General features: G+C 41.9%; 1 long non-coding RNA gene across 1 annotated transcript; it reads left to right on the top strand.

Moving 5' to 3' along the window:
- The first annotated feature begins 507 nt into the window (after positions 1-507).
- LOC108530677 (uncharacterized) lies at positions 508-4694 on the top strand. Its single transcript, XR_001885924.1, has 3 exons — positions 508-568; positions 3784-3923; positions 4341-4694. It is a non-coding gene; the product is annotated as an uncharacterized LOC108530677 (long non-coding RNA).
- The last annotated feature ends 23249 nt before the right edge of the window (positions 4695-27943 follow it).

Raw genomic sequence — 27943 nt, 5'->3', positions numbered from 1 at the left:
AAAAATCACACTTGGACTGAAAGGGACAGAGACAGTACAAAATAAAAAGAGGCTTTTAGACTCCAAGAATTCTATTGGTGAGAAGCAAGCTGAGATAACTATGCAGCTGCAAACATAGGTTACTTCTCATGAAAAAGGAAGGGAAACCATAGGGTGGGACCAAGAGTCCAGAGGATGGAGCCAAAAGTCATGAAAATCCCCATTGAGCAGCAATAGAACTGAATCCTAATCAAGAAATTTCCAACATTTGTCCAGCTGGATTTCAGAACTGCTACAGACCAATAACTTTTGCATGCCTCCTGTTTTACCCCCTTTTGAACAGGAGCTTCTCTAGTGGGTGTCCATGCTTGTCCCACCGTCATATGTTGGGTGTGTGTGGATGGGGGTGCAGATAGCTGTATCTGTAGTTCACAGGTCTTCAGATTGAGAGGATTTGTACCCAAATTGCTGTACTTAAGGAGCTACAACTGAGGACCCTAATCCGCAACTGGACTTGATGTAAATGATGGGATTTGGATTTACAGCTGATGCTTGAATGGGATGAGACTTTTGGTGGCCTTGGAAGATGGTGAGTATCTTTTACATATAGGAAAAATGTAAATAATTTGTGGTCAGAGGGTGGATTTTGGTGGTTTTAAAAATATGTTCACAAATTCTTTGATACTTTTTCCCCTTCAAAAGGTAGACCTTAATTCCCTTCCCTTGAGGGCGGGCTAGACTTAGTGACCTGTTTCTAATGAATAGAATATGGTATTAAAGATGGTGTGTAGCTTCTGAGATTAACTCATCAAAGACATTGTGGCTTCTTCCTTGTACTCCTTCTCACTTGTTCTGGGGGGAGCTGGCTGCCACTTTGTGAGAGCACTCAAGCAGCCAGAACAACTGAGGCCTCCTCTCATTGACCATGTGAATGAGTCCTGTTGGAAGTGGATTCCACAGGCCCTGTTAAGTCTTCAGATGACTGTAACCCTTGTCAATGCCTTGACTGCAACTTTATGAGCGATTCTGAGCCAGAGCTACACAGCTAAGTCACTCCCAAATTCCTGACCAACAGAAACTATGAGATAATAAATGTTTGCTATTTTAAAACACTATGTTTGGGTAATTTGTTACACAGCAATAGATAACACCTGGATACAGTGCCATTTGGCAGAGTTTGAGTCCTGACACCTTTTGGTTCTTGACATCTATCTGGAAAGAAGGACCCAGGCCAAGATCTCCCCAGAGACAGTGCATGTGGCAGAGATCTTCTCAGAGAGATGTACCCATATCATAAATGTAACACACAATAAATCTTTACAAACTGAAAATTGTTGTAGCCAGCACACAAATCAAGAAAAAATTCATTATCACACCCAGAAACTCCCCTCAGGTCATTACCCTTGACCTCTAACAGCAAAGAGTTTTGCCTGTTTTATTCCTTAATGGAATAACTGGAATCATACTATTTTGTACCTGGCTTATTTTACTCAACATTGTGTTTGTGAGATGTATCCAAATTGTTGCATGTAATTGTAGATTGCTCATTATAATTGCCCTGTAGTATTCTATTGTGTAAAATCCCACAGTTTACTTATTATCCATTCTACTAGTGATGGGCATTTGGATGGTTTCCAGTTTTGGCCTATTACAAATAGTTCAACTATGAACACATAAAAATAAGTTTTAAGATACATACATCCAAAGATTGGCAAACAAATATGCAGATTATCTTCTATGGTTTACTTTTCCGACATAGAAAAGAAGAAACAGAAGGTTGTAAAAATAATTTAAATAAATGTTTCCAATAGCTAATCTGAATTACTTCTATTAAAAGGCAGCACGAAATGTTTCCCATTGGAACCACTCATTCCTGCTTGTTCACTGACTGCCCATGATGTGCAAAGCTCTGAACCCTGCCCTGCTCTCCAGGAGTTTTCTCATGGCATAGCAAGCAGAAAGGGCAAGGACCCCCGGGGGCTGGGATGTAGGGCAGAATGCCATAAAAGTCGAGGAGATACCTTGATGCGGTGAGTTCAGGGAGATCAAGGAGGGGTCCTGGAGGGAGGGTCCTGGATAACAGACATATATGTAGACTCTCAGAATTGGGGATGAAGTGGAAATGAGAAAAGTCACAGAGGTTGGCATTATCTATAGATAGCCCACTTCATTAAAATGATTTGACAAATATCAGATGAATTTAAAACAAGTCTTCATCCAGCACTCTTCCCACCAACATCCCCATTGTTAAAGAGCATGAGCAGCTTTTTTCTACAGTAAATAAACCTAACTTCAGATGCAGCTTTATTTTTCACTAACACCGCCCAAAATTGAGACTTGATTTAACTTAAAAGATGCTGAGTTCGTTCATTCATCCACTGAATATCAATTCTATGTATGAGTCAGTGTCCCACATTACTGAAGATGAAAGTAAATGAGGGATGGTCCGAAACAAACCAATTCCAAATGATCTTACATAGTACTGCAGCCCACAGAGGGTGGTTGTGAAATGGTTAAGCAACAAATTCCTGGGAATGTTTGCCACAGGAAGCTTAGTAAAGTTGATGATATCTGTACGGTGGGGGAGACATTTTCAAGTTGTTCTCAGCCTGGAAATAGTTCCCTTCACCAAAAAAACAGATGCTGTAAAACCTCCCTCATGGTCACAGTAGTGATCAGAGATGTAGACTGCTGAATAAAGGAAGTGTTTATGGGCAAGAAGTGAATGGCACAAAGGCAGAGCATTGATGGAGCCATGTAGTGGACATTTTGCATTGTGCATACCAGAACTCATAGCATGTGCACAGTAGCCATTAGGTATGGGTCTACCCAGAGCTATATGAATTGTGTTGATGAAGATGTGCTTAAAGTGTAAACTCTGAGCAATTATGGATAGAGAGATAGAGCCCCTTGCTATTGATGTGAAAGCAGTGAACAACCAGGAGGGGTATTTTCTCATATAATCCATGTGGAATGTGGCATGGCATAGGGCCAAAAGAGGACATGAGGATGATATAAACTCAAGACAATGACAGAACAAGATGCAAACAGCATGTGAGAGACTTCTCCTTCCACATACAGCTGAGAGCCTCAGTGGGGGCAAAAGTGGATGCGAACATCAGAACCCACTATGTTGTAGAGCATTTGCATTACAGCACATATATATATAATCATATATATACGATTAATCATTCTGGAAGCTGCATGGGGCACATTTTACAAGATGAATTTAATTCTCAGTAATATGAAGTGCTTGGATAAGAGCAAAGAGCAGCCTGATAGATAAAAAGACCAAATGGAGTAATTCTTTCTGCTGCCTTTAAAATTCTGACAAAGTTCTGTGTCAGTAGATTTCTAAACAAGATAGCCTCTACTCAGTGACCAGAGCCCATTATGTAGACTGGCATGCCTGCAAGGTCTTGGTCTGAGAGTAAAGATCCCATGATACAGCAACAAGGAGCATCCCCAAATGTTTTCTCTCTGAGATGTTCTTGTCCTACCAAAGACCAGCCCCTGAAATACTACAAGGCTCTGGAAAGTCATTCTGCTGGCAATTGGTATGTGTGGACAGTGACCACCAAGAAGGAAAAGTCTACCCTTTTCACACATGGCAAAGCATGCCCTCCCTCCTATTTGTAGGAATTTTTGGTTATCTATGGAGTCCCATGTTGCCCAAGTCCTCCTGGAAGTGCTAAACATACAGTGAAAGTACAAAAACCCACACTCCCTACTCTAAGCCAAAGAGCTCTACATTTAGTCTTTTTATACAATAGCCTGGTCTCACTTAAGCACTGCATTTTACAGATGGAGAACTGGGGGTGGAGAAACTGTGGCCTATCCAAGGTCCCATTGAGCGTCAGTGCTGTACTTGGGCAGAAGCAGCCCTGGTTCTGTGGAAATTCCTTCTTCAGTTCTCTTCCATCAGCACTGCCTCCTTCCTGTGGGTAAGGCCCCCTTCCCCTGCCCCCCAAAACTCAACCCAAATCCTTCCCAGTGGTTGCTTTCACATCTAAAAATACAAGAAAAGTGGCAAAGAGGCTAATCCTCCAGAAAAGGTGTGTCCATGTTGCTAAGATGAGCATACCTCAAGTCAGTTCCTTGCAACAATGGGGATTTCTGAGAGAGGGCAGCTGGTCAGGCAAAGTGGGGAGCTGTGCCCATTCAATCTAATGAAACAGCTGCTGAAGTTAGATATATGGTATCCGAACACTTAGAAGGGTTTAATCCTCTCTTCTGCAGCCTTTTCCCTTGGTATTTCCTGAGGACTGAATGGGGCCTGCAGCAACTAGCTTTGGGTCTGACTAAGCGGGTTTTTTTTTGTTTTGTTTTGTGTTTTTTTTTTTTTTTTTTTTTTTTACTAGAGAGGAGCAAGCTGCAACGAGGGCCTTGTTCCTGGTTGGGTGTAAGACCTGGGAAGAGGCAGAGCAAGGCTGAGAGCTGGGGTTCGTGGCCTGGGGCCTGGGTGTCCTTCAAAGAGGAGAGACCTAAAGGCATGTGGCTGTACATTTACAAATGCATGAACACAGCTGCAAGATACTGATGGGCTTCAGAAACAAGAGCAAATCCAGAATTCTCCCTCATCGCTAAAGACAAAAAAAGTTTTCCTCCAGGAATAGGTTCTTCTTCAGTTGTGAAACACTGGATATAGGAAGAGAAGATCCCCACATGCTGGAGCACAGAGTGCTCCAAAACCTTTTCACCTGAAACTTGACTTTAAGTCCTTCACGCAAGTGCCTGGAAGTTTATAGAATGTTATGATGAGATATTTAAACCAGTAAGACCCCAAAATAAAAATGCCTCTATGGTGATAGAGACCAGAACAGTGAGAACCTTTGTGGGTGGGCTGTCCACTGTGAAGGGAGGGGAATAAAGGAGTCTCTGGAGCGCTGGGAATGTCCTAGACCTTGGTCTGTGTGGTGGCTCCTGGGGTATGTGCATGTATAAAAAGTAAAAAGTCATCAAGGGGTACACTTGAGATTTGTGCATTTTACTCTATGTAAGTTATGCCTCAATAAAAAAAGAAAAATAAACATTTTAAATGCTGTTTTCATTGCTTTGCTATGCCAGCAGTTTGGGAAGGTGCTTTTTTTCCAAAAGCTAAATCATGTATAAGTTATATGATATTTCAAGCCATCTCTGGGGTTCTCTCCTATAATACCTTTTGTGCCCAAGTTCTTACCTTATAAAACGTGACCGACTTTTAAGGGTCAAAGATGATTTTTCTCCATCTGTCATCCTTGTCCGTGGCAAATGTGGACATGTCATTCAGAATGTAGCATGGGGGCCCTGATGAAATTGGAAAAGCATGTGGAGATAAAATTCACTCTGGGATGAATCCAGACACTTCCTGCCATTGGCCAGATGTCACAGAGCTGGAAGCCACCCTCCCAGGGAAAGCGATTCAACCAGCCTAAGCCAGATGTGTAGGAAGCTGCCTTGGACCCACATGCTAACACTGTCCCGATTGTGTGGAGCATATGCTTTCAGTCAAGAGTGAAAAATGCAGGCAGGGGCACATGCCAGGAGTCTTTCAAGCATGGCCCACCAGTCAGCCTACAGCAGGATGCACTGATGCGTCCACTCAGCAGATGTGTGTCACCACGACGCAGGCTGAGGCTGGTTAAACAGTAACAGAGCTCAGTGACCTAATGCTCACACTCAGCCCTTCCTGAGAACCTCGCGCCACAGTTGTCATGCTGTGGGATGTGTCAGCTTGATTCTGAGGCTGCCTGGAACCATCTGTGCTTAAACTACGTGGAGTGGCAGAAACGCCCCTTCCTGTACCCAGCAGTGTGTCGAGACCTCAATGAGCTGCCAGGGAACATGGGTGCAGGGCGTTTTTGCTCCGTGTTATTTTGAATAATCTCAAATGCAACTGCATGGCAGGCTGTTTGGGAAAAACTGTTTAGTGACTGAGTTTTGTGTCCTGGTGTGGCTTTCCAGGAGCCCACACTGCCTGCAAGGATACCCCTCTGTGCCTCTTGGTAAGCCTCCAAGGCCTCTACCTGCCCCTCCCCTTTATAGAAAGCTGAGTGTAGAATTTGTCCAGATGTTCTGAACTGAGTGAGACAGACTTTGCAAGAATCTTGCCTGCTCTGATTAAAGAGAAGGAAATGTCCATGCCTACTTGCTCACAAGTGCATGCACGCACACATACACTTCTCTGTGTTTGAGAGGAAGCAGGCAACCACACACAATGTCGTTCAGAGAAAGACACATGGATGAAGAGACAAAGACAGAGACACCCCAGGGCAGCCTATACGTGCACACAACCCCTTGGTTGACCAATAGCAGCAAATATTGTACTGAGGCAGAAGTCGTGGTATGTAGTTTGCAGACCTCCTAGCCTCTGCAGAATTCACTGATAGTGCATGAGGACACCCTCGATAGACTTGTTAGGCTGCCATTTTTGGCAAAGACACACACCTGTTTTCCTCCTACCTAGACGCTGGGAAAGTCAAATCGACTTCAGTCATCACTTCACCTCATCAAAAACTATGGCCTTCCTGTCTACCCAAAGATCTTCCTTTATATAATCACAGTTCTGGTTGCTTAAAAGCTGATCCTTAGGCCGGGCGCGGTGGCTCAAACCTGTAATCCCGGCACTTTGGGAGGCTGAGACGGGCGGATCACGAGGTCAGGAGATTGAGACCATCCTGGCTAACATGGTGAAACCCCGTCTCTACTAAAAAATACAAAAAACTAGCCGGGCGAGGTGGCGGGCGCCTGTAGTCCCAGCTACTCGGGAGGCTGAGGCAGGAGAATGGCGTAAACCCAGGAGGCAGAGCTTGCAGTGAGTTGAGATCTGGCCACTGCACTCCAGTCTGGGCGACAGAGCAAGACTCCGTCTAAAAAAAAAAAAAAAGAAAAGAAAAGAAAAAAAAAGCTGATCCTTAGAACTGCAAGCACCAGAGAAACTATCATCCATAACATATCTCTTTCCTTTAGGTCATCAGCAGTATGTGTGCTTGGATTGTGTGCATTGACCTGTCTGCCAGTCACCATTTCAGTACCAAGCACTAAAATAGTCACCAAAAGTTGTCTAAACCTCATATTTTTGGGGTGGATTCCCCTCCCTTCACAGAGAAAATTCACAGGGTAAAGCAATGGTCACGATAATACATACCTGTGGCTCATCACCAGTCATTTACTTGGCTTTAGAATTTGTCTTTGTGCTTACACTGGAATATGAGTCTGCCTAAGGCTGTGGGAATTCACAGCACTTTAGATAAACTAAATGATCTTCCCTTTAAAGACCTGACTCAGGCAGAACCAAAGGTGGTTTAGTCTCCTGTTCTGCCTCCTCACTCAAAACCAGGCTCTGCATGCTGGATTCAGACACGTTGGAGCTACAGGCAAGATGCCAGCCTAGGAGGAGCTTCCCTGATCACCTAGGTGCAATGGACTGAATAAATCATTTTAGAGTTTCAGCTAATCTGCAAAGTGAGGAGCTTGTAGTTAACCTTTTCTCATGCTTCCCACCCCTGTCCCATGGGTCCCTATCTACAAGTTTCTGTTTCCTCACTGTCATCATCCCAAGACTCCTTTTCATGCTGTTAGTACCCATAGGACTTCAGTTAATTTTCACACGTGATGGTTAAATTTTATGTATCAACATGGCTAGGCTATGGTGCCCACTCGTGGTCAAACACTAGCCTAGATATGCTTCACATCTACAATTAGTTGACTTTAAGTAGAGGAGATTGCCTTCAATAATCTGGGTACCCTCATTCAATCAGTTGAAAGCCTTAAGAGTAAAGACAGATTTCCCAGAGATGAAGGAATTCTGCCTCAACACTGTAACATAGAAATCTTACTGTAGTTGCCAGCCTGCCAGCCTGCCCTACAGATTTCAGACTTGCCAGCCCCCACAATCACGTGAGAAGATTCCTTAAAAGAAATCTCTTAATGTACCCACACACTCCCAACACACTATTGGTTCTGTTTCTCTGGAGAACCCTATTAGAACACAGTTCCCATTCCTATTTCCTCAACTTGTCTATTTCCTCCACTTGTCTATTTCCTCCATCTCCACTGCCAGGTCTTCTTTTTGTTCTCCTCCCTAGACAATATGCACAGTCTCTTTTCCCCCTCTCTGTATGCATGTGCATTTTAAGATCTCAGAGTAGTCTCCAAGAAGGTCTGGGTTTTACTTTTAGGAAACTTTCTTCTTTCAGCTCAACCTCACCGCCTGGCTGAGCCATGAGTGGCCTCTCAGAGATCAGCTTCCATCTGGACTGCAGTGAGGGAGGCCCCTGTCTCCACATTCCAGGGAGTACAAATGGAGATGTCCAGGCTCTGGAAGCCTGAACCCTGAAGGGCATGAGATGAGGGCGGTACCCTGTCTTTCCTTGGGTGGTTCAAACCATCTTTGGCTGCCATTGTGTCTAATGAGGTGATCAGAGCTCGGGGAAGGTCTCACTCACTGTCTTACTGTCTGCTCTCCCTGCACTTCGAGGTTGCTGCCTTCCTCTGACACCTTGTCTCCTAAAAAACTCCTTAGTTAACAGCATGGATTTTGGCAGGGCACTGAAAGGTCAAAAAGGGGAGTCTAATATTTTACATACGTATTTATTTTATAGTTGTACCCTGGTTATTTTGTTTATTTGGTGGAAACTGGTTAGATGGTTTGTTGTCTTCAGGGGAAAGGGCTAGAGAGGTAAATATAAGGTAGGAAACTATGGAGGAATGCCAGTACCTGAGAAAAAATATCACCACTAGTATGTTAGTACCTTGAGAGCAGGTTTTTGTCTGTTTTGCTTCCCCAGCACCAAAGATAGTGCCCAGTACATTACAGAAAGTCAAAAAATGTTCACTTAATAAATGAGATGAATCATTTCGTTAAAACACCCTGCCTGTTTCCAGAAATCCTGAGATGTCGTTTTCTTAAAAGCAACAGACAAACAAGAAAAAAAAAATCCCTTGGAGTATTAACTCTTGATTTTCTGAGGAAATGGTAAAGAAGGGCCATTGGAATTTATTTGTGCATTCAGCATACATTTCTTACACTCCGGTCATGTGCCAAGCACTGGGCCCAGACTCTGGGACTTAAGCTGATGGAAGAATACAGCTCCAATCTCGAGGAGTTCCCATCCAATGGCAGACAGACGAGGGCCCTGATAATTACTACACAATGTGATGAGTGTTCTCAAGTCCTGGAGAGGGTCTCCAGGAGCCAGGGAGGGAGTGACTAACTTCTGACTGCCTGGGGGCCTGAGAGAAGGCTGGGACTTGAAGCCATAACAGGAGTTCACATGCCTGACAAGGGGCAGGGTGAGGAAAAGAGTCCAAATTCTACTTTGGACCATGGTTCCATCAGATTACACACTTAGCAGAGTTGCTGATGGGGAGCCAGATGGACAAGCAAATGTTGGCTCTCCTTTCCTTTTTCTCCTCTACTCCTGGGAGAGATGCTAATGAACAACAGTGGCCAAGTGGCAGGTGAGAGTAAGGAAGAAACTGGACCATGGGCCAACTGGATAGCCATCCCCTCCGAATCATGTGGCCGTGGCTGTACTTGAAGTCACCAATGTGGAGCCAGGCCGATAACCCCATGGCAACCCCATGGCTACCCCATGAGGGTGGGCCCTTGGAGGAGGAGGTCCCATCTGTGACATTTACTTGGTTTACCACCTTGCGGAGAGCCAGCCACTGGGGGCTGCTTAATCAGGACAACTTGATAACATGATAGACAGGGATTCTTAAGACAAAAGGTAGCTGCTCTGAAGAGAGTGGGTGCTGCTAAAAACCTGTTGCCTGTTAATTGCTGTGGAGTGGAATATGCCAAGGTATCTTAATTCAAATCTTACCTCACCGTCCTGGGGACCTTTCGTTGCTGTAAGTAAGGATGGTCGTCGGTTCCAAGAAGAAAATTAAAGGCTGCTCCTGAGATGAGCAGTCATTTGGATGAAAGAAAACACATGGTTGCATTTAGAGATCAGATCTCAACAAGACGGGGCACCACCTCCTGCCCAGAGAGGAACAGGCCACAGGATGCAAAACTGGAATTTATATGAGAATACTTTGCCCTTATTATAGCACCTCTAGCAGAGAATCTTGACACATGTTTCAGGCACTAATTAGTTCTTGCATCTATTGCCATGGGTGCACATTGTATTAATATGTGCCCATTTTCCTGATGGAAGAACTGACAAGGAGGAGATGGGCAGCAAAGATGTTCTTAGAGGAAGTCTGCTTCAGTGTGTTCATCCAGGGAGAACTGTGCCTTATTTCTTTTGCCTGAGGGCATTGTTTGCTGCTGAGCTCAGAGTCTCTGTCCTCCAGGGTTTGGCTTCATAATGTGCCCCTGAATTTGGAATAAAAATGGCAAAACCCTACATTAGAAGCGAAATGTTCACTGGATCACTGCTTCTGAATAGTAGTGCAGCTGTTAAGGGCATGATCTCTGAAACCAGCCTTCCTGGGTTTGCACTCACGCTGTGGCACTTAACAGCTGTGTGGCCTTGGTGAGCCTGCCTGCCTGCCTGCCTTCCTGCCTGCCTTCCTTCCTTCCTTCCTTCCTTCCTTCCTTCCTTCCTTCCTTCCTTCCCTTCTTTCTTTCAAGATTTTATTTAAGATTTTTTTGAAAGGAAGGGAATGAGGTTTTTACAAATATTTTCTATACCATGTATATATGTTCATTTTAGACAATTTGATCAGTATAAATATTAAAGAAGAGAGTAGGCCAGGTGCCGGTGGCTCACATCTGTAATCCCAGCATTTTGGGAGGCCGAGGTGGGTGGATCACTTGAGGTCAGGAGTTTGAGACCAGCCTGGCCAACATGGTGAAACCCCTCTCTACCAAAATACAAAATTAGCTGGGTGTGGTGGTGGGTGCCTGTAATCCCAGCTACTCGGGAGGCTGAGGCAGGAGAATTGCTTGAACCCAGGACGTGGAGGTTGCAGTGAGCCGAGATTGTGCCACTGCACTCCAGCTTGGGTGACAGAGAGAGACTCAGTCTCAAAAAAATTAAAAAAAAAAAAGGGTAAGAAAGTTAAAAACTCACTTGGAATCTTAGCTGTCAGAAGTAATCACTGTATTACTATATTTTGGTGAATATCCTTTTGATGGTGTGCATATGAGTGTGTGTGTTTGTAACTTGAATTTTTAAAATTTGAGAATATATTCTAGTCATCTTTTTATGTCAATGGATTTAAGAATATATTATATCATTTTTGGTGTAATATTTGAATACACCACAATTTATTTAACCATTCCCCTGTTAGTGAATATTTAGGGTATAAAAATATTTTACAATGTGGTTATGAAATGTTCTTTTATATCTATATTTGCCTACTTATTCAACTATTTCTTCATGACAAATTCCGAGAAATGAAGTTACAGAAAATGTTTCGTTTGGTGGATGGATATACACACACATTATGTATATGTATGTATATACATACATTCACACATACACTCATACATACATGTGTGCATGTACATATATAGTCATAAAATATATTTTAAACTTAAATATAGCCATTACTTCTTGAGAAGGGACTTGTATTGGGGATGTAGTCAAAGAGGAATTTAACTAAATCTGTAATGCTTTAGTTTTTTTTTTCAGAGGGAGAAAATATATATGTAACTTAAAATTAGTTAAAATTAAATATAACAATAACAAAGAGGACAAAATAAGTAGTTATCAACTGACAGTCACATATCATTGGACATAAAACTATTTGCTTTGTTTGCTGAAAAAAAGGTAACTGTCAGGCCTCTGAGCCCAGCTAAGCCATCATATCCCCTGTGACCTGCACGTATACATCCAGATGGCCTGAAGCAACTGAAGATCCACAAAAGAAGTGAAAATAGCCTTAACTGATGACATTCCACCATTGTGATTTGTTCCCGCCCCACCCTAACTGATATGAAATATTCTTCCCAGCCCTTAAGAAGGTACTTTGTAATATTCTCCCCCACTCTTAAGGAGGTACTCTGTAACATTCTCCCCGCCCTTGAGAATGTACTTTGTATGCCTATCCCAAGCCTATAAGAACTAATGATAATCCCACCACCTTTTGCTGACTCCTTTTTAGGACTCAGCCTGCCTGCACCCAGGTGAAATAAATAGCCTTGTTGCTCACACAAAGCCTGTTTGGTGGACTCTCTTCACACGGACGCACGTGACAGTAACTACTAGAAGAATGGAAATAGGATGTGTCATTGTTAAACCGCCAAAACAGAAAAAGCAAAATCAGAACACCTAAACCCTGATTAATCCAACAAAAGTAAGGAATGGAAAAAAAGAAAAGAAATAATAAGAAAGCACAGTAAATAAAAAGTACAAGTGTATGAAAAAAATAAGTCCAAATACACTACTATTTAGAATCAATATAATTTGGTTAATATTTCCATTAAAAGATAGCAACTCTTTGGGTAACAAAACAAAATGCAGTTGTATGTATCTCAAAAAAAAAAAAAAAAAGAAAAGTAAATATATATTAACTCGGGAAATGCTAGCACCAAGAAACAGTTGTGTCAATATTAATATGAGATAAAAATGAATTCAAAGCCTAAAGAGTTAATGGTCAAAGAAGAATTTTTTTGTTTTGTTCTTGTCCATCCATGAACCTTTGTATACAGCTTCAAAATATATAAAGAAAGCACAAGTAGAAAAAAAAAACCAAGGATTTAGAGGTGCACTGTCCAATATAGTAGCCACCAGCCACACAGTCACTAGGTTATTGAACATTTAGATATGGCTAGTCTGAATTGAAATGTGCTCTAAGTTGGAAAACATACATTAGATTTCAAACACTTGGTATGAAAAAATAAAGTAAAATATCTCTAATATTTTAAAATACTGATTACATGTTGAAAATATCATACTTTAGATATGGTTAAAATTAGATATGGTTAAAATTAATCTTACCAATTTATTTTTACATATCTTAAAGTAGCTACTAGGAAATTTAAAATAACATGTGACTTTATTGGACAGCACTGAAGAGGATTTAAATTAATACAAATAAAACATTTGGACTAATAATTATATAAAAGAAACATTTTGGCTTTATCAGAAATTTTATATTCTTTTCAGTCATGCGACATTTATAAATTCATCAATTACCTGATCATAGGAAGATCTCAGAAATGTTTAAAAACTAGCTATTGCAGAGGCTCTGATATCTTTTTTTCTTTAATGTATTTTTTATTTCAATAGGTTTTTGGGGAACAGGTGGTGTTTGGCTACATGAATAAGTTCCTTTTTTTTTTTTTGAGATGGAGTCTCACTGTGTCACCAGGCTGGAGTTCAGTGGCACGATCTCAGCTCATTGCAACCTCTGCCTCCCAGATTCAAGCTATTCTCCTGCCTCACCCTCCTAAGTAGCTGAGACTACAGGTGCGCGCCACCACCCCTGGATAATTTTTGTATTTTTAGTAGATACAGGGTTTCACCATGTTGGCCAGGATGGTCTCCATCTCTTGACCTTGTGATCTGCCCACTTTGGCCTCCCAAAGCGCAGGGATTACAGGCGTGAGCCACTGTGCCTGGCCTTTAAATATTATTTATACAATGATCATATTTATAATAGTTTATTATTGTTGTCAATTGATGACTTTATTATTATATTTATAATATGGGTTTATAAACTCTTCCTGTGATAGCATATAAATCTCACGAGATCTGATCGTTTTATAAAGGGGAGTTCCCTTGCACATACTCTCTCTTGCTTGCCTGCTGCCATTCAAGATGTGACTTTGCTCCTCTGTCTTCCACTATGATTGTGAGGCCTCCCCAGCCATGTGGAACTGTGAGTCAATTAAACCTCTTTCCTTTATAAATTACCTAGTCTCAGGTATGTCTTTATTAGCAGTATGAGACCAGGCTAACACAGATAAAACAATATTCACCCTCAGTGAGTTGAGACTCCTTGGTGAGCCACTTTCTCACAGCTTTCTCTGTTTCTTCCTATGAGCTGTGACGTAAGCACTGTTATTATTTTCATTTTACAGACAAGGAAACCGAGTTTTAGAGAGTTTAAATGATGTGCCCAAGGTCACCCACCTACAAGTGGTGAAGTTGGGTGTTTGAAGCAAGTTCTTTTGACTTTAGAACCTAAGCTTTGTATCTCTTCCTCATGGAGGTGTCAATATGAAGCTCACATACATGTTGCCAGTTTTGGTCTAGTTGGCCTATGGAAGAAGACACAGTGTAGAGCTATGATATGAGGGAGAAAGGTAAGATTCATGAAACAGAGGTGCATGTGACATTTTGAGTGGGTGGAGGATAGATAGACTCAAAGTTACAACTCCTCAAAATAATTAAAAAGGACAGGACTAAGGACATTACTACACATTGCCAAACAATAATGCTGATGACATCATTTTGAGCCTTTACATAGCACCAGATTCGAAGGAAGCTTAGTTAACCTAAGCTTCATGGTAACCTTAGGAGAGAGGTGATATCTACTCCATTTTGTGGATGAAAACCCAAGGCTCAGAGATGTTAATGGACTTACCCAAGCATGCACAGCTCATAAAGAGATAAGTACAGATTAAAATCAGGTTTGGCTGGTTCTAAGCCTAACCCCTTTCCTCCAACATATGAGTATTTTCAGAGCACCACTGTTGTCTTCCCTCATTTGATTCTCATAGGGATCTGAAGCAGAGGAGGGACTGTTATTCCCACTCTATACAGGGCATAGCACTACAAAGGCTGTGCCCAAAAATTCTCTCCGGAGCTCAGACCTGCAGATACAATGGTCTCGTGCACATTTCTCCACTCAGATATCCCACAGATTCCTTAAGCCCACCATGTCCAAAACTGAACATATTATTTCATCTCCTTTGAAAATGATTGTCCGTATTCTTCCATTCATTCATTGATTCATTTAATAAATAGTTCCCAGGCTCTGGGAATAAACAGTGAACACCTCAGTAGCAAGAGACTCACTCTTCAGCCAGTTGCCTAAACCAGAAACCTAGAAATGTTCCTGCATGACCCCAACCCTCCACATCTACTAATTCATCAAGTTTTTGTCCATCTCCTACTAAATATCTCTAAAATTTATCCATATCTCCCAGGCTTCTATTATCTCTCGGCTAGAATTTTTTTTTTTTTTTTTTTTTAAGATGGAGTCTTGCTTTGTCACCAAGGCTGGAGTGCAATGGCGCGGTCTCAGTTCACTAGTTCACTGCCATGTCCGCCTCCTGGGTTCAAGCGATTCTCCTGCCTCGGGCTCCGTAGTAGCTGGGACTACAGGCCTGTGCCACAGCACCCGGCTAATTTTTGTATTTTTAGTATAGATGGGATTTCGCCATGTTGGCCAGGCTGCTCTCGAACTCCTGACCTCGTGATCCGTCCGCCTAGGCCTCCCAAAGTGCTGGGATTACAGGCGTCAGCCACCACGCCTGGCTTGGCTAGACTGTTATATCAGCTTCCATGTCTCCCTATTCTATTGTTTGTCCTCCTCTTCCTTCTCCTCCTCCAATGCATATTCCCTGCTACAAGTCTGAATGATCTTTCTAAAATGCAAATCTATGTCAATCCTCTCCACTGAATGCTCTTCAATAGCTTCTGAAACTGCTGAGGATGGCTTACAAGGCTCTAGGGCCTGGCCCCACCCACCTTTTAAGCCTCAGTTGTAACTGTTCTTCCCTGGCATTTTCTACTCAAGTTTTGCTGCACTCATTTTGGTTTTTGGAGCTTCATCACAGTGGCTCTCACTTCCAGGATTTCATGCATCCTGCCTCCTCTGGCAAAACATCCTTCTGATTTCTGTTCACCTGGCTGATGTCTACACATTCTTCAGATCTCAGTTTAAATGTCTCCTCTTCAGGGAGGTCTTTTTTGACCCCATGTATTAGGTATTTGTTCCCCTGTCCCAGCACATTCCCTATTTCACCAGCCATTGTTTGTTGATATACTGACTTATTTAACACATTTTTTCTGTGAAGATCAAGTTGTCCTGCCCACCAGTGATACATACTAACTGAACATAAACAAATGAATCAATGAATAAATGAATAGATGGATAGATGAGGGCCTAGAGTTACTAAAAAACATGGCAAAGTCTGGAAAGACGAAGTGTCTCTGGGGACTCCAGCAGGGAATTTCAGAGGCCAATGACAACAGGTGATACTGGAGAAGTAATCAGGGACTGGAATAGGGTGGACCTTGTGTGCCTGTCCCTTTCTGGATCATCCCTGAAGGACAGTGGTGAAGGGAAGTCCTCCCAGTGGGCATAACTTTGAGTGATGTACCTGGTTGTTCACTTTGGTTGAAAGGAGGAATGGTCGGACATGTGATTCTACACTGAGTCATGGCTGTGGCCATGGTTTGGCTCGATAGTCAGGGACTTGGAAGGAACATGATTAGAAAACTGGTGACAAGAAAATTTGGGGAAGAGGTATGTGGATAGACCTCTATGAATGAGCAAAAAATGTGAAGATATTTGTATTCTATATTAATGCCTATCGAAGGGTGGCCTCAGCAGAGCATTTTGACAATCATGTGGCTAAGATGACTTGTCTGTGGATATCAGTCAGCCTCTTTCCTTAGCCCCTTCTGTCATTGTCCAGTGGCTCCTGAATGAAGTGGCCATGGTGACAGGGATGATGGTTATGCATGGGCTCAGCAACAACGACTTTCATTCAGCAAGGCCAACCTGCCTAGAGCCACGACTGAGTGCCCAATCTGCCAGCAGAAGAAACCAACACCGACTCCTTGATATGGCACCATTCTCTGGGGTGACCAGCCAGCTACCTGGCAGCTGGTTGATTACACTGGACCCCTTCCATCATGGGAAGGCCAGCATTTTGCCCTTAATGGAATAGACTCTTACTCTGAACATGGATTTGCCTTCCATTGCATACAATACTTCTGCCAAAATACCATTGGTGAACTTACAGGATGCTTTATCCAACATCACAGTATTACACACAGCACTGCTGTGAGATTGAGGAACTTGCTTCACTTGAATGAAGTGTGGTAATGAGCCCCATGCTTGTGGAATTCACTGCTTTTACCATGTTCCCCACCATCCTGAAGCAGCTGGATTGATAGGATGGTGGAATGGCCTTTAGAAGACTCAGTCACACAGTCACAGTGCCAGGTAGGTGACATTACCTTGTTGGGCTGGGGCAAGGTTCTCCAGGAAGTTGTATATGCTCAGAATCAGTGTCCAATATTAGCACTGTTTCTCTCATAACCAGGAATCACAGGGTCAAGAAATCAAGAGGTGGAAATGAGAGTGGCACCAGTCACTATCACCCCTAATGACCCACTAACAAAATTTTTCCTTTGTCCCTGTGACCTTTTGCTCTGCTAGCCTAAATGTCTTAGGTCTAAGTGGAGGAATGCTTCCACCAGGAGACAGCAATGATCCCATTCAATGAGAAGTTAAGACTGCCACCTGGCCACTTTGGGCTTCTCAGACCGCTAAATTAACAGGCAAAGAAAGTTACTGTGCTTGCGGAGATGGTTGATCCTGACTACAAAGGAGAGATTGGACTGCTACTCCATAATGGAGGTAAGGAAGAGTATGTCTGGAATACATAAAATTCCTTACAGCATGTCTTAGTATTAGCATGCTCTGTGATTAAAGTCAATAGAAAATTACAGTTAGTCTCTGACTTATGATGGTTCGACTTATGACTTTTTGACTTTACCATGCAAAGCAATAGGTATTCATTGCTTTCCTCAACTTACCACAGGACTATATGCAGATAAGCCCATTGTAAATTGAGCCCCATTATAAAGCCAGGAACATTTGTACAAAAACCCAATCCAGGCAGGACTACTCATGGCTCAGACTTTTGAGAATGAAAATTTAAGTCACCATCACCAGGTAAAGAACCATGACCAGCTGAGGTGCTTGCTGAGGGTAAAGGGAATATGGAATAAGTAGTGGAAGAAGGTTGTTATAAATACCAGCTGTGACTATGTGGTCAGTTACAGAATGGAGGACTGTAATTGTTATAAGCATTTCCTCCTTATTTTGTTATATGTTTATGTGTGTGTACAAATATCTTTCTTTCTTCCTCTTATTCTTGATCATGTAACATAAGAGTGGTATTGGACTTTGGTATCACAGAATTTAAGTAATGTTAGCTTTCCATCATAGTATTTAAGTTATAGGGTATCAAAGAGAAGAGCAAACATCACTCAAGGAGTTTGCATCTTCTTCCAGGGAAAGTTAGTGCCTCTTTGATTGTTATGGCAGGATAACGTGTATCATGTTAGGTAGAAAGTATGGACCTTTTACTGTCTTTATCTGGAAATTAAATATGTTTAAGGAAATCTGTATGGGTGCCAAGTTTGACAAGAGGTAGACTTCTGATGGTTAGTTTTATGCAATTGGTTGGGTCCATGGTGGCCAGGTATTTGGTCAAACATTATTCTGGATGTTTCTGTGAGGATTTTTTGTGGAATGAGATTTAATATTTAAATTATGGACCTTTGAAGAAAGCAGCTAACCCTCCATAATATGGGTGGGCCTCATCCAATCAAGTGAGGCCCTCAGCAGAACAAAAACTGGACCTCCCTACAAGCAAGAATGGAATTCTGTCAGTCAAGATGGAGTTCTGACTTGAACGCACATCAGCTCCTACACTCAGCCCTCTAGCCTGCCTGGCCCATTCCCCGGCAGATTTTGGACTTGCCATCTTCCATAATCCAGTGAGATTTATTTTTTCCTTAAAATAAATCTCTCAGCCCTGGCATGTGGCTCATTTCTGAATCCAGCACTTTGGGAGGCTGAGCCGAGCAGATCACTTGAGTATAGGAGTTCAAGACCAGCCTGCCAACACGGTGAAACTCCTCTCTACTAAAAATACAAAGATTAGCAGGGGGTGGTGGTGCGTGCTTGGTCCCATTCTAGCTACTCAGTGAGGCTGAGGCATGAGAAGTCGCTTGACCTGGGAAGCAGTTTTGCAGTGAGCTGAGACATGCCACTGCACTCCAGCCCGGCAACAAGAGTAAACTCCCATCTCAAAAAATAATAAAAAAATAAATAAATAATAAATAAATAAATAAAAAAATAAAATAAAAATAAATAAATAAAATCTCTCACATCCTCTACACATTCTAGATGTCCCATTCTCTAGGAGTTATATAAGGTCCCCTAATATAAGGCCCCCTAAGACAAGGGAAGCCGAGCCTGACTCCTCATACTCTGAAGTAAATAAATGGAGTAGGGGTGAGGAGCTTAAGTTACCTGGATGACATTGCTGCACATCATGGATTTAGATTCAAGGAAGAGGGCCTTTGTTTCACATTCCCCAGTCCCTGCCCACCTAACTCTAGGGCTAGCAAGGTACCTATGGGAGCCCATTTTCCTGGGGGCCAACCTTAGGGAGTGAGTCTCCACTGCTTTCTCCACTAAGAGGAGATGTACCCCTGATGTTGAGCTTAGGTAGACCCCTCCCTCAGAGATCACCTGGAATGTTCCTGTCAGGTCTCTCAGATGAGGAAACTGAGGCCCAGCAAGGGACCTACCCAAGTTTGCTCAGTTACATTTAGAACTAAGGTAATTACGTATCAGAACTAAAACTGATTGTCAGGTTCTTACTGTAGTGCACCGAGCATGAACACACCATACTGCTCACCTATTTTTTACCTCAGTTTATTTATTGTATTATTCAGAAGAGGGCCTCATGCTGAAAAGCACAGAGATAAAAGGGAATTGATTTAGCTTTTTTGTACTCAAAAGGTGAGTTTTAAAATATTCAAGGGATGGTTATTGATCTAAAGGAATTTACTGTCCCATCAAGGTAAACATTTTGATGAACAGTGTGATTGTAAACTGTAATTCCTAATGCCATGAGGTGGTTAACAAAAATTTGAAAGATTATCAGTGACAAGTACTCTTACAATGGTTATAAATCAAAACATCATGCTCCATTTGGTGTTTTAATTGCAGAGGTGTTCAAAATTAGTCACATAGCACAGTAAAAACTTAATGCTATTTAGGCTATCACCAGAAATATGTACAAAAAATTACAAGGCTATACTGACAGTTTAATTGGTGATTGAGGAAATTTGGGGTGCTACAGTCTCTTCTCTAATATTTTCAGGTATAGTCAACGTTAAAGGTGAGGTCCAGATAAGAGGCTCTCAAGCTTTTTGGGCTTCTATATTGTATAATTTTTGGGATTTTTAATCTTTTCTGAAATCTGTTGATGTCCCTAGTTTACCAGATATTATATGCTGTGAGAAGTTTATTGAGTACTTTATTAAGCCAGGATTAATGAAGTAAAATTTATATATCTAGGTTCCCATCTTAAAATAGAAAAAAAGCTGTTGAGGTCTTCAAGTAATTCTGCCATTTTTATTTCTATTTAAAATGTTTTCAACTTTAGCATCATTATTTTATATCATTAGATTGAGAGATTCCCTTGTTGAGAATTTTCATGCCTGTGGCAACTATAGTGATGTATCTTTTTTCATTCCAGATATTGGTTTATTTGTGCCTTCTTCTTGATTAATCTTGCCACACATTTATGAATTGTATTGTTCTTCTTATAGACTTAGCTTTTGGTTCTATTGATCTCTCAACTGTTCTTTGTTTCTTCATTAATTTCTACTCTTATTTTCATCATTTCCTTCCATTTCCTTCCTTCCACTTTTTTTTTTTTTTTTTTTTTTTTTTGAGATGAAGTCTTGCTGTGTCGCCCAGGCTGGAGTGCAGTGGCGCAATCTCAGCTCACTGCAAGCTCCACCTCCAGGGTTCAGCCATTCTCCTGTCTCAGCCTCCGGAGTAGTTGGGACTACAGGCGGCCGCCACTACGCCCGGCTAATTTTTTCATATTTTTAGTAGAGATGGGGTTTCACCGTGTTAGCCAGGATGGTCTCCAACTCCTGACCTCATGATCCGCCTGCCCCAGCCTCCCAAAGTGCTGGGATTACAGGCGTGAGTCACTACGCCTGGCCAGACCTCTGTTTTTCTAATATATGCATTTAAAGTCATAAATTTCCTTCTAAGCCTAGCTTTAGCTGCATACCACACATTGTGATGTCATATACTTATTATCATTTAATTCAAAATATTTTATAGTTTCCACTGTGGTTCTTCTTTGACCTGTAGGTTATTTAGACGTATATTACTTAATGTCCAAACATTTGGGAATTTTAAAAAGTTATATTTTTGATACTAATCTATAGGTAATTTTTACTGTAATCTTAGAACATGTCCTGTATAATTTCAACACTCTGGGTAGGGTGTGGTGGCTTACGCCTGTAATCCCAGCACTTTGGGAGGCCGAGGTGGGAGGATCACTTCAGCCCAGGAGTTCAAGACCAACCTAGGCAACATAGGGAGACCCCGTCTCCACAAAAAATAAAAACAAATTAGATGGGTGTAGTGGCACGCACTTGTAGTCCCAACTACTCAGGAGGCTAAAGTGGTAAGATCACTTGAACGTGGGAGGTTGAGGCTGCAGTGAGCCATGACTGTACCACTGCACTCCAGCCTGGGTGACAGAGTAAGACCCTTTCTCAAAACAAAAACAAAAAACAAGCCCCAAAATGCTGGAATTTGTTGAGACTTAATTTTTGGACATACCAGGTGTGGTGGCTCATGCCTGTAATGCCAGCACTTTGGGAGGCCCCAGTGGTCAGATCACTTGAGGTCAGGAGTTTAAGACCAGCCTGGCCAACATGGTGAGACTCTGTCTCTACTAAAAATACAAAAATTAGCCAGGCATGGTGAGGCGTGCCTGTAATCCCAGCAACTTGGGAGGCTGAGGCACGAGAATCACTGGAACTCAGGAGGCAGAGGCTTCAGTGAGCCAAGATTGCACCACTGAACTCCAGCCTGGGCAACAGAGCGAGACTCTGTCTCAAAAATAAATTTTTTTTGAACCAGCATTATATGGTCAATTTTGGAAAAGTGTTCCTATGTACACTTCAAAAGAATGTGGATTTGCTATGACAATAGGAAAGACATGAAATCAACCTAGGTGTTCATCAACAGTGGATTGGATAAAGAGAATGTGGTAGATATACACCATGGAATACTAAGCAGCCATACAAAAGAATGAGATTATGTGCTTTGCAACAGCATGGATGCAACTAGAGGTCATTATCGTAAGCAAATTGACATAGAAACAGAAGACCAAATATCACATGCTCTCACTTATAAGTGGGAGCTAAACACTGAGTACACACTAACATAAAGATGGGAACAATAAACACTGGAGACTCCAAAAGAGGGGAGGTAGGGAAGTGGGGCAAAGGCTAAAGAACTTTCTATCAGGTATGATGTTCACCATACGGGTGATGAGATCAGTATAGCATAAGTATATACCCTTGTAACACACCTGCGCATGTACCCCCTGAATCTAAAATGAAAATTTAAAAAAGAATGTGCATTCTGCATTTATTAAAGTGCGTCTGTAATCAGATCAAGTTTGTTAAAACCTTCCCATCCATATTGTTACTTACCTTTTGTCTACTTATTCTATCAGTTACTACTACAGGAAGCGTGTTAGTATCTTTTACCATGAGGCAAGGCTGGGCTCTTGTCTTGGTGAGTGCTACCTTATTTCCAAGTCTCCTTTATTTCTAGAGTCTCAATTCTTCAGGGGCTTCAAATGAAATCCTGAGTGTTTACCATGCATGGCCGTTTCTTCGTGGTGGTCCTGAATATTTACTCCTCCCAGCTGTATGAGACTGCAGTAAGCTCTACCCAGCTTCTCAGCTGTTCCTTCATAGCTTTCTGTGCAGTGCCGAGTGCCCAGTCTCTCAGCTGTTGCCTTAGAGTTAACAAGAGCAAGAGTGGTGCCTCCACCAGGCTTGCTAGTCTGTGTCTCCCTCCTCTCCGGGATCTTGGCCCCTCCAGTTCACTGCCTGCATGGCTCTTGCACAACTTCAAACAGGTTTTATTTTCCTTACTATTATCCAGTTTTAAGCAAGTCTCCCCTCGCTGGAAGTGAAAAATCCTTTTCAGAGAATTTTATCTCTTTTAAAATATGTAAGAATTTAAAATTCAAAACATTAAGAGTAAGTTGGCCCCCAGTGGAAAGAAATACCTTCTTTACAAGGTTCAGCTAAGAGCCCAGACCACAGATATGATTAACTGATAATTCGTCTAGTGAGATTTTTCACTTTGTGTTCCTCCTCCCCAATTTTATTTATTATATGAACAACAGTAATAAAGAAGCAGTTAATAACCCATGATCTCATTCTTCTAAATAAAACACACTTCTGTTTTATTTTATTTTGGGGTATGTACTTTTATAATATGCCCTTTGTTCATGCATAAATTCTATCTATGGTGCCATAATTGATGTATCTTTTCCCTTAACATCACTTCATAAAAATATTCTATCAGGCCAGGCGCCGTGGCTCATGCCTGTAATCCCAGCAATTTGGGAGGCAGAGGTGGGCAGATCACTTGAGGTTGGGACCATCCTGGCCAACATGGTAAAACCCTGTCTCTATAAAAAATACAAAAATTAGCCAGGCATGGTGCCACATGCCTGTACTCCCGGCTACTTGGAAGGCTGAGGTAGGACAATTGCTTGAACCTGTGAGGTGGAGGTTGCAATGAGCTGAGATCGCACCACTGCACTCCTGCCCAGTGACAGAGTGAGACTTCGTCTCAAAAAAAATTATGTATATATAACATTCTGTCTATGTAATCCTCATTTGAATAGCTATATCACATAGCCTGAATTATCTTATATACTTGTCTTGAAACTTCTATTTACTCAGTAAATTGCCTGCATATCTACTTATTTGACCAATATTTATTTTTAAAATCGAGTCTATCATAAATACTTAAAAATGGCTTTCCTTAGGCCAGGCGTGGTGGCTCACGCCTGTAATCCCAGCACTTTTGGGATTACTGCCTGATCTACGAGGCAGGCAGATCACGAGGTTGGGAGATCGAGACCATCCTGGCTAATAGGTGAAACCCCGTCTCTACTAAAATTGCAAAAAATTAGCCAGGCATGGTGGCGCGCGCCTGTCATCCCAGCTACGCCGGGCGGCTGAGGCAGGAGAATGGCGTGAACCCGGAGGCGGAGCTGCAGCTGAGCCAATGATACTTGCCAACTGCAGTCCAGCCTGGGCAACAGAGTGAGACCGTGTCTCCAAAAAAAAAAAAAAAAACAAAAGAAAAAAAAGGCTTTCCTTTTAAATCTATCTACTCTTTAACATTTCTCAAGACGAATTTCCCCCATACAGTTAAATTGAAATTTGCTCACCTTTTTCCCCTTGTGAATTTCTTATATGCAGAAAAACCAAACCAAAGCCTGGCTCTCTGCTTGCTGAGAATATAATTTTAGAGTGCCCACACAGCACGAGTCTATGCTTATTTGCAACTAAACCACACCAAGCATTGGTAAGCGAAATGAGGATGAGGATATGCTCTTGCTCTCATCAGTGCTTGCGCCCTTCGAGGGAGTGCTAGTGTTCCTTGCAACAATAAGCTACTTGTGTTTATTCCAAGTGTGATGAGGAGGTAATTAGACGGCCATCAAGAAAGGCCTGGGAAACAGTGTGGAAAGTCCTAGGGGAAAACAAAGTAGGTATTCTCCTCTTACTGTCCTTCAATTGGGGGAATCAGGAAGACTTTGCTGAGAAGTTAAGTGAATCGAAACTTGTAGTAGAGAACAAGACAGTTCTACGGCAGACCGGGAAACGCATGCTTCGTCCACCAATGACTGGAAGCTTGTGAGAGCATCAAGTGTCATAGGAAGCAAGGCATGCTTATAGCATAGTAGGGGATGGAGAGGAATTGTGGGAGAACAGTGGGCGCCCAAAGGGGCCAAGTGAGGTGAATGCCTTTCTTACTTCTTTGCCCATCAAAATCCTCCTTCCTGAGGCTGACATCAGCAAACAACTGCCGTGGAGTTGTTTTTTTTGAGGGCTTTTGAATTTTTCAACTGGATTAATCTAACTGGTTGTAGAGCATATGGGAAAATCTTTTTAAGTTAGTGGAACCTTCTGTACCTATTCCGACCATCAGCTCCTCCTCTCTGGGGTTCCATTCTAATCCTTTCCTTTCTGTTTGCAATTTGGACTTCAGTAAATAATAAATATAATGCTCTAAATGGGCAACAGAGAACCATGAACATTCTTCATCAGCCGGTGAACGAGAACTTCTGAATACCTCTTTATTAAAGAACTGAAATTACAATATGAACTCAGATCAAGTGTTCTCAACTTGCATGTGGCTGTTTCAAGAACTCAAACCTCAGCACTACACGTATGCTAGATGTGCGAGCACAAAGAAGCTCAATTTTGATCTACTCGCGCAATTACAGTTCTGAACTCTTGAGTTATGACGCAGGAGTATTCCATGTTATTTTTCTTTATGGAGCAAAATTTAAAAGGAATCATGGCCGGGCATGGTTACATCATGCCCATATCCCCACTTTGGGAGGAGACGCAAGCAGATTACCTAGGTCAGGAGTTCGAGACCACCTGGCTAATATGGTAAAATCCTGTCTCTAGTAAAACAGACAAAAATTAGCCGGGTGTGGTGGTGCACACTGTAATCGCCAGCTTACTTGGGAGCGCTGAGCAGGAAGAATGGCTTGAACCTTGGGAAGGCAGAGCTGCAGTGACCAAGATCATGCATTGCACTCCAGCCTGGGCAGCGGAAGTAGACCCCATCATCAAAAAAATAGAAAATAAAAATAAATAAAAGGAATCAGCACTGCATCTTTCACCCTAAAGGTAAACTTTCATCATTCTTAATTCTTGTTTTTTTCCCCATGACTACTATACTGCATGTGTCATCCCCATGGTCCCTTCCTGTGTCCATGGCAGAAATTACCAGTTGATCTTGAGGACTTTACAGCTGAACCACAATATGGCCTTAAAGCCTTCCCAACCTGAGTCCCAGGCATCACAATGCATGGATTGTATGTGTTTGTGGGATGAAACGTATTTACTTCCCCAGCATCATTTCTACAATCTCCCTTTTTTTTTTTTTTTGAGACAGAGTCTCACTTTGTTGCCAGGCTGGAGTGCAGTGGCATCATCTGAGCTCACTGTAACCTCCATCTCCAGGTTCAAGCGATTCTCCTGCTTCAGCCTCCTGAGTAGCTCAATTATAGGCACGTGCCACCAAGTCCAGTTAATTTTTGTATTTTTAGTAGTAATTTTGTATTTTTGTATTTGGGCCTCCCAAATTGCTGGGATTACAGGCGTGAGCCACCGCACCCAGCCTCCTTATTTTTTCTGACAGAAACCTTATGCTTTGAACATAAGTCTCCAGCTCTGTGGCATTCATACATTTCTTCCCAGTTCAGACACATTTACAGTCTTATTTTCCTCCTCAATCTTTAGCAATGGAGGACTCGCCTCACGTCCCCATAACAGAAACATCAATGGCAAAATATCCAGCTTGGGAATTCCTATACCAGGAACAAATCACCTGTACAGCAGTCTTTTCCAAATAAGGAGAATTCTAAAAAAGAATTTGGAGAAAACAACACCGTTCCAAAAATTTTCTTATCTGTGAGATCTCCTGAAAGTTTTTTTTTTTTTAAGTGTAAATGATGGTAAAAAGATGACCTTGAAATGGCCCCAACCTTCTGGCACAGAAAGCTTTTCTTTGTAGAGCTTCTGTTTGAGCTCACAACAGACTATTTACACTACAAAAATAGCATATGCTTGTTTATTGTAAAAACAGTCACAAAATACAAAGCAAAATGTGAAAGTCCCCACTTTCCTTTCCAACTCCCTAAAGGTAATTACTATTAAAGGATTTTTAAGACAGTCTTCTATGCTTATATAAGTCTATGTGTCACTCCACATGTAATGAGAGCAATTTTTTAAACAAGAATGAGATCAGCTGGGCTTGGTGCCATGTGCCTGTAGTCCCAGCTACTCAGCAGGCTGAGGCAGGAGGAGCACTTCAGCCCAAGAGTTCAAGTTTAGCCTGGGCAACATAGTGAGACCTCCATCTCTAAAAAAAAAAAAAAAGAAAGATTATACCAGACATTATTCTGTGATTTGCTTTATTCCTCATATGATACATGTATGTACAGATATATATTGTATCTTTCCATGTCAATATATACAATTATACTCCTTTCTATCAGTAGCTGAATAATTTTTCATTATGTGGATGTACCACAATTATTGAACTTTCTACAATTACTAGGCTTTATTACTATGCATTATTAAATGGCATGATATGTTAAATATATTTATAAAATATATATTTATGTATGAAATATAAAATCTATATATATATATATATAATGTTACATTTCCCTGATCATTATTAAGGTTAAACATTAACATTTCCCCACACACTGATTAACCAATTTCATTTCTTCTATAAACTGCTTGTTTATATTCTTTGCTATTTTTAATTTTAAATTTATTTTTATTTTTTGAGACAGGGTCTTGCACTGTTGCCTAGACGGGAGTGCAGTGGTGAGATCAGAGCTCACTGCAGTCTCATCCTCCCAGGCTTAGGTGATCCTCTCACCTCAACCTCACTTGGCTGAGTGTAGTCAGCTGGGACTACAGGCGCACACCACCACATTTGGCTAATTTTTGTATTTTTTTTGTAGAGATGGGGTTCCACTATGTTGCCCAGGGTGGTCTCGAACTCCTGGGCTCAAGCAATCCTCTTACCTCAGCCTCCCAAAGTGCTGGGGTTACAGGTGTGAGTCACCACGCCGGCTTCTTTGCCTAATTTTATATAAGGTTGTCATTTTATTGATTTGAACTTGCTCAAGTGTGTTTGCAGTAATTTTCAATCATGGCCACACACTAGAATCACCCAGGGAACTTTTAAATAATAAGCCCCACCCTGTGAAATACTCTGATTCCAATGGACTGTGGTGATGTCCAGGTGTTGAGTTTTAGATTTTCTGGGTGAGTCTGATGTGTAGTCAAGGTGGAGAGTCCTTAGTCCAGGTGATTTAGATAGCAGTGGGTGATTAGGTAGGATGGAATGCAGGGTCACAGGGAATAAGAAGTCAAGGAGCTAAGAGGCCAGGGTGTTGGAATAATTGTGTATATGGCTGTATCAGTCTGCTTGC

Source organism: Rhinopithecus bieti, unplaced genomic scaffold (assembly GCF_001698545.2).
Source record: "Rhinopithecus bieti isolate Rb0 unplaced genomic scaffold, ASM169854v2 scaffold_8649, whole genome shotgun sequence".
In the NCBI taxonomy this organism is placed as follows: domain Eukaryota; kingdom Metazoa; phylum Chordata; class Mammalia; order Primates; family Cercopithecidae; genus Rhinopithecus; species Rhinopithecus bieti.
The sequence above is the reverse complement of the archived record's forward strand: the minus strand, read 5'-3'. Positions and strand labels throughout refer to the sequence as shown.